This window comes from Eubalaena glacialis, chromosome 14 (genome assembly GCF_028564815.1).
Source record: "Eubalaena glacialis isolate mEubGla1 chromosome 14, mEubGla1.1.hap2.+ XY, whole genome shotgun sequence".
NCBI lineage: Eukaryota > Metazoa > Chordata > Mammalia > Artiodactyla > Balaenidae > Eubalaena > Eubalaena glacialis.
The window spans coordinates 32,982,357-32,995,239 of NC_083729.1; the positions used below are offsets into that span (position 1 = coordinate 32,982,357).

A 12,883-nucleotide genomic window follows, 5' to 3' on the forward strand; every position below is an offset into this window, starting at 1 on the left:
TTGTCTATTTCTCCCTTCAGATCTTGTAGCACTTGGGAGTGGTGGCGAACTCCCTCACCTTTTGTTTGTCCTGGAAAGCCTTTATCTCGTCTTCAGTTATGAAAGAAATCTTTGCTGGGTAAAATGTTCTTGGTTGGCTGTTTTTTTCCCTTCAGCACTTGGAATATATACCATCCCATTCTCCTCTGACCTATAAGGTTTCTGCTGAGAAATCTGCTTATAGCCTTATTGGGGGTTTCCTTGTAAGTTACATGATTGCTGCTTTAAGATTCTTTTTCATTTTGATCTTTGATATTTTTATTGTAATGTTTCTTGGAGAGTGTCCCTTTAGGTTGATTTTTATTTGGTCATCTATCAGCTTAACTTGGATGTTCTCTGCTATCATTTCTTTAAATAAGCTTTCTACTCCCGTCTCCTTCTTCTCCTTTGGGAACTACAATAATTAAAAAATTGTGACTTTTGATGGTAATCCATAGATCACATAGGCTTCACTCCTTATCATTTTTTTTCTTTGTTCTCCTCTGACTGGATAATTTCAAATTCCTGTCTTGTATCCCACAGATTATTTTTTTTCTGCTTGATCCATTCTGCTTTTGATGCCCTCTATTGAAATTATTTATTCTTCAGCTCTAGAATTTCTATTTGGTTCTTTTTTATGATTTTTCTTGTTCTGTTCATGTATTGCTTTCCTGATTTTGTTACATTGTCTCTGTATTTTCTTGTGGCTCACTGAGTTTCTTTAAAACAGCTACTTTTAATTCTTAATGGCTAAGTCACAGATCTCCATGTCTTTAGGTTTGGTCACTGGAAAACTGTGATGCTTTGGTGTCATGTTATTTTGATTTTTCATATTCCTTGAAGTTTTGCATTGCAGTTTGTGTTTGAAGTAGCAGTCACCTCCTCTAGTCTTTAATAACTGCTTTCTGGAGAGAGATGACTTCCATTAGTTTTGCTAGAGATTCTGAAGCTATCTCAGACCTTCTGCTTTCTGGAGAGAGATGACTTCCATTAGTTTTGCTAGAGATTCTGAAGCTATCTCAGACCTTCTATGGGTAACCAGCTCCATGCTTCCTCCCTCTTTTTGCAGAACTCTTAAACTGGTATGACTTTTCCAGATCCTGCAACACACTAGGTTGAGTGCTGACAGCCTCTTGTGTTTTTCCAAAGATGATGCTGAAATTCAAGTTTTGGTCTCTCTGGGTCTGGTAGATTTGGGCTGGCTTTTTGTGCATGCTCACTAGCTGTCTGCCAAATGTCGTTCTTGCTGCCACTGTTGGGAGCACGCACAGGGAGCCAGCCACAGGATGGGAGGGTGTGTGGGTGAGGCATGCAGAGTTCTGTGGGGTGCCCATGGGCCAGATGGGGAGGTCTGCGGATGAGACATTCCCAGCAGCTCATGGACAGGATTCTTGATGAAGTTTCTGATGGAGTTAGTTCCTTTAATGCTCTCCTAGAGACATATCTGCCATTCTCCCAGTCTCTTCTGCCCCCTTCCCTTACCTCCCAGTCATGTAGCTCAAAATCATTACTCTGGATGGGATGAGAGAGACATTAACCTCTTTGGCAGCATCCTGCATAGCTGGAGAACGCTGTTGCTCACTCACATACTCTCTCTTTCTCTTGCAGGAGAAATCACAGGCAAGAGAAGATCTCTTGGCCCTAACCTGTGCCATATTGGAGGAGAGGTGATGTGAGTAAAGTCAAGTTGTTTTTCTGACCCAGTTCAATGCATCCAAACTCATATTTTTTTTTGCTTCACCGGTGTACTGGAACTTCTCCTCTGGAAACTTGGACTTCCACAAAGAATCTCTCATCCATGGGTGAGTGTTTAAGACAGTGTTTTCCAGGGGCTCTTGGACTATGGCTGAGAGGTCACAGCACCTTTTCCATACACTGCACAAATCTTTTTTTGCATTTCAGTTGCGTTTTTACCTTTCTTGAAATAATAAAGCATGATAGGCCGAAAAAAAAAAAATCTGGAATCAGGTCATGGGCTACTGCAAAGTCCATAGGTGAGACTGAGGTCTGTCTACCTGTTACTTGATTTATGGGTAGGTGAGACTTCCTGGGTCCCTTGGTGTATGGTGCTGGATCCAGATCCCTCAAAGGCACTTTTGTTCATGGATGAATGCTGAATTTTGTGGGGCAGGGTTTGGAAGGGAACAAAAATGAGGGACATCTTGTGCCACCATGATGCTGATATCACCTCCAAGTACCACATTCTTGTAATGTTTCCAAAAATCTTCTCTTGGAGCATGATAGTTAATAGTTCTTTTCAAAGATTCTTCTCTTCTCTGCATTATCTCTGACTCTTCCTTGTATCTTTTCTTTTTCTGTTTGTTTTGGATTCTGTCTTCATTTTAGAGGTATTTCTTAAATATCTGGTTGTCCTTGGCTGTGCATTTTGAGAGTGGGGCATTGAAATGCTCTTTGGAAAGTCTCATGTGATCATGGGCCTTACCCACTTTTGTGATCAGGTGTCACCTAGACATTTCATTGTGGAGTGGTGGATGCAAAATATTAATATATTTAGGTCTTTCTCTTTAGTTGTAGTTTTTCCTAGGGATGATTCTCCAATCTTCTGGCTGAGGAGCATATGCCTGGCTGCTTTGCCTTTTAGGAGTTAAATTGGGAAAAGAACTAGGGATTTCATATTCAGCATGTGGGTTTTCACTGAATTCCCGTAACCTCAGAGGCACTTGGTACCTGCAAGGAATTCCTGAGCCTAAGGAATTTGTCCTGCCTTACTTATCTATCTATCTATCTATCTATCTATCTATCTATCTATCTATCTATTTATTTATTTATTTATGGCTGCATTGGGTCTTTGTTGCTGCACGCAGGCTTTTTCTAGTTGTGGTGAGCGGGGGCTACTCTTCATTGTGGTGCACGGGCTTCTCATTATGGCGGCTTCTCTTGTTGTGGATCAGGGCTCTAGGCATGTGGGCTCAGTAGTTGTGGCTCACGGGCTCTAGAGCACAGGCTAAGTAGTTGTGACGCACGGGCTTAGTTGCTCTGCCGCATGTGGGATCTTCCCTGACCAGCAATCGAACCCATGTCCCATGCATTGGCAGGTGGATTTTTAACCACTGCACCACCAGGGAAGTCCCTGCCCTGCCTTTTGAGATGAATTCACTGTGATCTCAGTGGAGTTGGAAGTGAAAATAAATGTGTGTTCAAGTTATGTTTAATTGGAAGCCCAAGGTTGATATTCAGTTTTATGGAAAATTCACATATACAATTTCTGTAGGAGGACTTTAGCTATAAGGGGCATATGTAGTTTGAGAAGCAACTGATCAATTAGTGATTCTCTGGCACCAAAGAATTTTAAAGTAGTTAAGGGCTCAAAGAGATGAATGGCTTCTAAGACCTCTGGCCAGGGATATGTGGCAATGGGTTTTCAAAATGTACTAAGGATATAATTTAGGATATGAAAGAATTTGAGGACATGACACTCTCTTTGTGGTATTCAAGGTCTCGCGCTTATTTCAATCTGCGTTGTCTCCAAATTCTTTTGTCTTCAGCTTTGCAAAGACTGACCTCCTTTACAGTTGCTGAAGCAGTATATTATACTTGTCAAAGCCTTTTCACGTATATTTGACCTTCAGGTTTTTTTTCAATTATGAAAAATAAATGTGTAACATACAGATGTACTGTTAATGCTTCAGTACTAAAAAAAAAAAAAGCTTCACAAATTGGTTATATATTAGTGTCTTGGGTGACAGTCCTAACAGTGGGGTGGGTAGAAGTTGAAAACTGCTCATTTTAGAGTTTCAGAAGAGCAGCTACTTAACCAGAGGTTCAGAATCATTCTTTATTCTGAACACCATCATCCCCCATCCTGTGGGCCTTGATCTGAAGACAGAGCAAATTTTCCTTTCTGGACTTCAAAAGGGTTGAGGCTTCTTGGTCCCCCAAAGCTAAACTGTTTGACTTTATAATTTAAAGTGTGTCTTTACAGCAAACAGAATTGCATCTCGGGATCATTTTTCCTAGAATATGCTTCTTTTCTATGAGTAAATTTGGATTTCCCTGTATCAATGTAGTCTTGCCTTTGCTCTGGATAAGTTCATGTGTATTTAAGCTGCTGCTGATAGGAGAGAAGAAGCTGAAACCTGCCATGGCTGGAAACATGTGCAGATATGATCTTTACCTCATGTGTCCTGAGTCTGGTGCAGCTCTGCCCAAGCTAGACTGTTGGGGTCCCAAATCTTTACATTAAAGACTCAATATCCAGGAATCTAAAAAATAAAACAAATGAATGTATACAACAAAATGGAAAGAGAGTCACAGATACAGAAAACAAACTGGTGGTTACCAGTGGGGAAAGGAAGTGGAGGAGGAACAAGATAGGGTATGGGATTAAGAGAGACATTCTACTATGTATAAACTCGATAAACAGCAAGGATATATTGTACAGCATAGGGAGCTTAAAAAAAAAAAGTGAATATCCAGACTTGGGAAGCTGTACAAATTCTTGTGTATTTATGGGCTCACTCAAAGGAAGACCACACAGCAAGACCTTACCTTGGTGGTTTTCCCTTGAGAGGGAGAGGCTGGTCCAAGGTCATGGAATGAATACTAGGAAGTGAGAAATAAACTTCTTTGTCTTTCTGGGCCTTGGGATTAGGAACTTGTTTTATTGAAAACCAGGATATGTTTAAGGACATTCCACTAGCGTACATGTGTGGTTCATAAGCAGGTTCCTAAAACATAGTCTAGGTGGGAGAGGTACAGTTACGGATCTCTTGAAATTAGTGTTGGGTCTTGGCTTGTAGGTTTTGTGGGCACCATATCTAAAAGTGGTTTCAATTTTACTGCCTTCTTTTTTTTTTTTTAATTATTTTATTTATTTACTTGGCTGTGCCAGGTCTCTTTTGCAGCATGTGGGATCTTTAGTTGCAGTGTGCAGGATCTTTAGTTGCGGCATGCGAACTCTTAGTTGCAGCACGCATGCGGGATCTAGTTCCCTGACCAGGGATTGAACCTGGGCCCCCTGCATTGGGAGCGCAGAGTCTTAACCGCTGGACCACTTTATTTCTTTTTCTTCAATCCCTCTATTATCCTCAAAACAACAACAAAATTTTGTTTATTTGATCTGTTTTAACTGGAACTCGAGGAAGCATCTGTACCCAGGTTTTAGACAAAGCAGTCTAAAGGACAGGAGTGGCCTGATGGAAACCTCTGATGAGGTGGCAGGAGGTCATATATGCTGAAGCAAGTGATGGTCCACAGATAGAAGCCTGGAGCCAGGGGACAATCAAGATGGATTTGAAGAGTGTGAAACATTTCCCAGGGAGTCCAGAATACCTGGGGATGATTTAACCAGTCAAATGGACTAAGGATCTCAGTTATCATCATTTGGTGAATGGGGATACATGAGAGAGAAGGACCATGCTGGTTACATTGATAAAACAAATTACTTTGTAGTTTTCATCCCCCCTTTTTAAATACAAGATAGGCTTTATTCTTTTGCTGTGTTCTTCTAAACCCTTATTGAACAGCAGATGTGAATTACAATTCTTAATGACTTTCTCTTTCCCTTCTCTTTTTAATGAGGTCCCAACAAATGTTTTTTTGTTCCCTTTTGTGTCTAGTCTGCTCCCACTCACCAATCCTAAATCCTTCACACACAATTTTAAGTTCTCTAGTACCTTTGAAGAAGCTGCTTCTGTTCCTTCTTTCTCATCTCCACCCCCATCTCTTGAGCAGGTACTGTACCCCCCTCCTTTTTCCTTGACCTTTATTGTTGGCCTTAACAAAAAAAATTATGTAAAACTTCCTACGTGCTATCTCTACTTTCCCTAATTCTTCTCAATTTTTGAAGATTCTTCAGGAAGTCCCTACAAGCTCTGCTAAAGCCTGAGACTTTAATCAGTACATCAGGATCTGCTGGTTGCACTCACATGTATCTGCTGTATCTCTGGGCCATCAGTGTTTCCATCCTCTGCTTGGCTGTGTGTTTACTTTGCTCAGGGCTTTTACTGTTAACACTTCATCTCTAGGGTTAGGGAAGCCAAAAGAAGCTCACCTTTCACAAAATGTCTGAAGAACCCCAGCCTAAATCACTCCATTTCTTTCTTGTAGGTGTAAACCTTCTTTGTAAATGTACTTCACATGCCGGTCGCCTGGTTTTCCTTTTTTGTTTTTGTTTCTGATCTATTTTTTTCATTGCCAAATCTCTACTCCTTAGTGCAGTGCCTGGCATGTAGATGCTCAAGAATGCTTGTGGAATGAATGAATGAACGAACCTAAGATGAACCAGAACTCTGTCCCAGTTCTAAATTCTCAAGAAAGGAGGTGGGCCTAACTCTAGATAATTTCAGAGTAGATCAGGATTCTCTGGCACCCTCCTTTCTAAATTTTATTCTGCAGCCTCCAACCCTCAAGAATTCCGTGCTGTCTCTGAAGTCTTCACAATGTTGTTTTTGAAAGCCTTCCTCTCTCACCTATGTGAGGAGTGAATGGTGACCAAGCAGTCACCCTGTCAGGCATGGTGTGGTTGCTTTACAGGTACTATGTAACTGGATTCCTACAATAAACTTCAGAGGTAATTGATTTCCTTTCCATTTGTCAAATGAGGAAACTGAGGTACAGAAAGGTGAGATCCTTGGCCAATGTTCCACATCTGGGAATCTTGTTAGAATCCAGGATTTGAATGTAGGTAGAATAAACCAGGGCTCATACCCTTTACGGTTATGCTATCATCTTTTCCCGCCCCAGGTTCCAGAACATCCTTGCCATCTATTTCCTTAATGTTAGCATTAAAAAACAAAACAAAACAAAAAACTACTGGATTTATGCAATGAGGAAACACTCATGAAATAATTCATGGTTTTCCTTTTAATAATTAAGAAGTGATATTGGCACCCTAAACATTGTGATGGTTTTTGGTTTGTGACTGTGATCTAATGATAGTTGACTGTTTTATAGCACACACTTAAAATTATTAGTATGTTTTTAAATACTTTGTATTATAATAGTCTAGAAAAGCCATCTTTTCATTGGTTAGTCATCTCTTCTGCACTCGCCACACCCCCTCACCCCTGCATTTATTAAACACCTGTTGAGAGTTGGGCACCAATACTAGACACTGGGATTATAAAGGCTCTCAAACACTTATATACAGATCCCTCCCCATTTTAAATCTCCTCAATGTCTTGTCGTTTTCAGAGGTTAAACTGCAAACACCTAAGCATGACTTAAAACCCTTCATGATCTGGCTCCTGCCTCCCTCCCTCCCCCCATTTTCATCTCTTCCTTATTCTCTACTCCCTACTTCCTGCCCTTGAATAAATGAACTGTCCTGAACTTCTTTTAATGATTCTATCCTCCCCAGGTTTAACATATGTCATTCCTCTTCCTGAAACACTATTCTCCACAGTGTCTAAACTTGATATTTAGTTTTTGGCTTGGATACCACTCTGTGCAGGAAGCTTTTCTGACCCCCAGAGTTTGGGTTAGGGGGCCCTTCTCACCACTTCCACGTAGCCTGTGCTTCACTGATTATAGGCAGGTGGGGTCTCTCTCCCTCTTCTCACCATTTTATACCTTCAGGTAGCACACAGCACTGTTCCAGGTAGAGACATGGTAGTCTGGAGGAGAGGCGTGCAAGGGAATCAGGTGTTTGGTTTTGAGTTTTAGAATGTTATTGTCTACTTTCTTTAATTAGAGGAAAGCATCAATTATTTTATTATATATTTCCTTCCAAATAACGATTAGTATTAGCTTCATTTGTCTTTGCCTTTCTGGAATGATGACAGTTCAGCCCGTAGTCCTCTCTCTTCTTTGAGCTCAGTGTATGCTAAAATTTTATAGAAAGCAAAAAGAATTGGTGACAGGAAACCCCTTATTTTGGCAAAATTGTTGCATGAGACATCTTGGATGTGAAGTTTCTTGCTAACTTCAAAATCCCTTTGTCTAATGTTGTGTGTTCTTTAAAAGAACCAGGGGGCTGCCCTGGAATCTCTTGGATTAATCACAGGGCAAATGAAACCACCACTGAGGTTCCCACAAGTGTCTGGATGGAGTTTCCAGCTGTTCTACAAGCTACTAGCTGACCACTGTCTTGGCCCTGGCTGTTGGGAGTAGGGTGGGAAGTCTAAATTCCAGACGAGGGTTGGGGTCCTTGGGACAATGATGAGCTCCTTTCCAGCCTTGCTTCTCACTGGGAGAGGATTAAGGGAACTATTTGTGTTCTTTCCTGTCTCTACAACTGACTCAGTTGGATTTAACTTTATGAAAAATGCAACAATGACAAGTCATTTCTTAGAACTACTCATATACGTAATTCCTAGGCATCATAAGAATGCTATCTATGTGTGTCTTAGGAGGTCTGAAATTAACTTTGTTGGGAGTTTTATTTAATTGCAAAACTAAGTTTCATATACGCTCAGCCTTTACAGTTTGATGTTTATGTTAACTTAAAAAAAATTTTTTTTTAAATCAAGAAAGTATTATGTCTCACTCTGTCACTTCTCGTGACTCAGCTGTTAGAATTCTGAGCAAGAGTGATACATCCACATGGTGTGCAGGGGAATGTTACTGTGGTAAGGAGAAGAGAAAATATTTTCTTGGAACTGTCAAATGTCACCTGCTTAACATTTGACCTGGTTCATGCTTATAGCAGGACAAAGGTGGAGCTATAGAGGGGAAAAAAAGTGCCAATCAGAAGCACCATTTTTCTCCCTAGCTCCCTTCCAGAGTGACCCCTAGGACTCCAGCTTTGATTTCGGCCTGTCTTTTCCTTATAACCTCCACCGAATTCAGGAGCGGGTGGAGCGTCTATCCTCCTGGCTGTGGTTGTCAAGTGCTCCCTCCCAGTGCGGGGATGGACCTGGGGCTCCCCTTCTCAGAGCTGCCCACTGCAACCACGAATTACCGCAGTTCCCATAGCCACGCTGAGCCTCAAGGCCATGGCTGTTCTGCACATGAAATCTGCCCAATAGTGAAGCCAACAGAAAAAAAGCAGAGCTCAGAGCTGAAAATAGAGGTAGTCATGGTTATACTGTTTGGACCCTCAGATCCAGCCATAGGTGAAGCCAACCCTACCTTTTAGACATTATGCTAATGCTAGATTTAATAGCATTTTGACAGCCTTCAAATCTCAGCTCATAAGGGCTCAACTCATTTTGTCAGTACTGTAGTCATAAAAAACCCTGACTCCTTTCCTAGAAGCTGATGTGTGCTTATTTATTGATAGTCCTACCTGGACCCATGGCGGTGGTGTCAATAAATAAAAGTCTTTATTTGCAGCTCTAAGTTCTGCTTTTTTTTTTCTTTTGGCTGCATTACTGGGCAGATTCCATGTGGCATCAATGAAGGTCACTAGCTCAGGACTCTCATCCTCCTAGCTTCAGTGCCCCAGCAAAAAGAAAGCAGTTTTTTTTCTTATAGAACTGGTAGAAAGATCCCAGAGAAGAACCTGACTGGCTTGGCTCCAATCAGAGACTAATTCCTAAAACAATCATAGTACTAGAGGTGGGGGGCTTTTGATAGGCCATGCCTGATCTCATGACCATCCTTAGGGGTGAAGATGGGGTCAGCACCATCAGGACAGGAAAGATATGTTCTAAGGCTGAAGAAGAAAGGAATTTGGGGAATATCTGTCCATTTCTTCGCTACAGGGCTATTCTTTGCCTTAATCTTGGCATTGAACCCAGGTCCCTGGGAAGTTCATGAAGACTCTCCTGTTCCTGGGAAGAGTGGGCTGTGTCCTCCCACCTCTAGAAGGCTTGCTGCCTCCCTCACAGGTTTCTCTCCCTGTGGTGTGAACACCACGGCTGTGCCTGCCGATCGTTTTCTGTCTTATCCTGGTTTACAAATCAAAGCCTGAGGCAGAGGCTTCTGTGCTACTTCTTTATTAGAGAATATAATCCCAGGGAACAGGAGGGAAGGAAAATGGAAATGAGTCAGGAAAGAAGGGAAAGCCAGTATAAAGGTATATTATTAAGCCCACCACCACTTGGTGTCAAGAGCAACTGGGAACTCAGTCTTGCAGGATCATCTTAGAGATTGTGTAAATGACTGTCTGCAAGAAAAGACTGTCTTCCTCCAAGGGAGGAAGTGAGAAGAATTCCTCCACTGGCTCCTGCCTGCCCTTGGTCAAAATTTAACCTCATGGGTGTTGATTCCTCTGAACATCTTGGATGTGCATACGTGGGCTCTGCAGCATGTCCCATCTTAGTAACAACAGGAAACCCTGGGCAGGAGGCAAGAAGTACATGGTGCAGGTATGAGAACAGACATTGTATTTGGCTCCTATACTACAAAATGGTGCCCTCTCTGGGAGGGGAGGGCACAAGTCCAGTCAGTCAGAGGATCTTTCAAGGAATGGGCAGCTCAAACTCTGAAAAGACTTAGACAAGAAGGTTAATGGCGCAAATGACAGTTGCTAATTGATATGTATCATCTCCCTCCTCCACCATCTCGTCTAGATTTCTCCTACCTGTGGCCAACACCTGAGTAGATCTGGTGTGTCCCAGTAAGAGGACTCAAACCTTCATCCCTGATATTTTCTATGTGTTGTTTGTGTCAGGCTGTGATTGCTACAGTTGTCTGTTTACTGTTATTACTGACTGAGAAGCACCAAGGGATGTTCTAGGGAATCCTCTGCCTCTAGACGTGCTCCTCCTTCATCCATTGTGTGGCAGCTTCCCCAGGTCCTCATGGCAGTCAGGGTTGATTGCTTTTATCAGTAGGATGATTTTCTTCTTTGTCCAGTAGCATAAGGAAGTCAGTGATCTATGGTATTACAGTGAGGAATTCACTGGAACCATTATGTGTTACATGGTGGAAAAATTTGTTCTTCACACTGCTCACTTTTTCCCTACCCCCACCCTGAATTAGGAAATAGGATGAGAAACACATATTCCACAGTGGGTCATCAGGAGTGACAATTAAAGGGGCCGATCCTATTTTTACCGCTTGGTTCTTGGACTCCCATATTCTACATAGTGGGAACACAGCCCTTTTGGTTAAATACATATACCACATTTTAGACAAGAAAGCTTCAACTCCATAAGAGTAGTCTTCAACCTGGCACTTTAGCTGAGCCTTTAACAGCCTGTTTTGTTAGGTTGACTGCTTTTGGGTGATGAGCAGTTGATCACATGTTCATGTACCTATTGTTGAGTGTTCTTGAAGAGAAATGGGTCTCTTGGTCCAAGACAATGTTATATGGGATGTCATGTCAGGAGAAGAGACATTGTGAAAGTCCGTGGGGGCTGATATTGGCAGAGGCTCTGTAGTGTAGCAGGGAAGGAAAACATATATGCAGAGTAGACACACATTCTGGTTGGGATAAATTGCTATCTCTTCTAAGGTGGAAATGGATATGGTTAACTTGTCATCAAACAGTTGGCTGGTCCCCTCCAAAATGGTGCCTTATGAGGGCTCAGCCTTAGTCTTTCCTTCTGGCAGTTTGTGCATTCAGCAGTAGTAGAACTGGATCAGTCTTGCTGAGAGGGAGTCTGTGCTGAGGGGTCCTTGTACGGCCTCCATTCCCACCACCATGATGGCTCTGTTCGTGGGCTCATCATGCCACCTTGGGATACTCAAGGAGATAGCCTGGCTGACATCCACAGGACAAGTCATTCCTATCGTCTGGTCCTATCGTCTGGTCATTCCTATCGTCTGGTCCTTTATGGTGAATGCTCTCTGGAGGACAGTCACATTCTCTGGAGGACGTGAGATATAACCTTTGCATACTTTGTGCCCGTGCTCAAATGTCCATCATTATCTCTTTCACAGGCCTCTTTCTCCCCAATATTCTAATCTGTTCCTTCTGGGCCCCTGACCAGCCAGCCAATTCATTGCCCAGGATTCCTTGTATCTATACTTTAGGCGATTTCTCCATACAAAGTGAATGATAAAATATACTGCTCACAGCTCTGCCCACTAGGATTTCATTAACCACTGCCCTTTAAGGCCCTTCCTGGGGTGGGCAGGCCTGGAATCCTAGGAAGCGGGAGTGAGGGAAAGGGGAAGTGAAGCAAGGAAGGTGGACAATCTAACATGACGATGCATTACCCAGGTGACATTGGCCCTATACATGACCATTTCTCAGGATGGTCTGTTTGGGGAGGGAGGGAGAAGACTTTGTCCACTGGTCAGAGTTTCACCTTGAGTGTTAATTCTTATGTAATTTTGCATTGCATGTGTGTGGGTTTCAACTGGGTCCTGTAGTGTCTCAATCTTCCATGATACGGGTGTGTGGTAAGATGCTGTTGGGTTGTACCCAAGTGAGATTGGTCAGATTTCCCACAGAGCTGGTAGCTACTGCAGCCACTGAGGTTAGAACAAGTGGCCAAATGCCCTGGGCATAGGTGAATACAAGAGGGCATGACATAGTGCATAAGAAGTGTCTGATTCTTCTTCCTTCCTTATGGAAACCTTCCTTGTAGAGTGATGGTATATTCCATACAACCTCCATGACTCTGCAAACACCTCTGAGAAGTAGGCAGGTATGCTACTGGGGCACATATAATGTATCCCCAGGCAAGGCTGAGGACACAAAGCTGAATAAGACCTGGTCAGTTTTTTCTCTCAAGGAGTTTAAAGTCCATTATATCCTCATTTGACAGATGGGAAAATGAAACCAAAAGAGATGGTGATTTTCTTCTAGTCATTCAACCAGAACTTGGCAGAGCTGGACCTGTTAACATTTTATGACTTCCATTCCAAATAAATTGTGCTGCCGGTACCAGTTACTGGAGTATTAAAACAGAAAATGACTGGCAAGCATGGGTTCATGACTCATTGCACATGTTCAAGTTTAAACAATGCTTCACAGTACATGAGATTTTAAGTTCTTCTGTGATAATACCACCAAAGATAGATGGTTTTTTATAAATGCTAATTTGCAGCAGGTGAAAGGACTGAC

The 12,883-nt window shown here is 42.3% G+C and overlaps 1 long non-coding RNA gene across 1 annotated transcript in view; it reads left to right on the forward strand.

Annotated features, from left to right (window-relative positions):
• Positions 1 to 1,783: 1,783 nt before the first annotated feature.
• Positions 1,784 to 12,883, forward strand: part of LOC133074673 (uncharacterized) — a 178,942-nt gene continuing 167,842 nt past the window's right edge. Inside the window, exon 1 of the long non-coding RNA XR_009697213.1 lies at positions 1,784 to 1,820. This is a non-coding gene — a long non-coding RNA (uncharacterized LOC133074673). The remainder of the gene's footprint in view (positions 1,821 to 12,883) is intronic.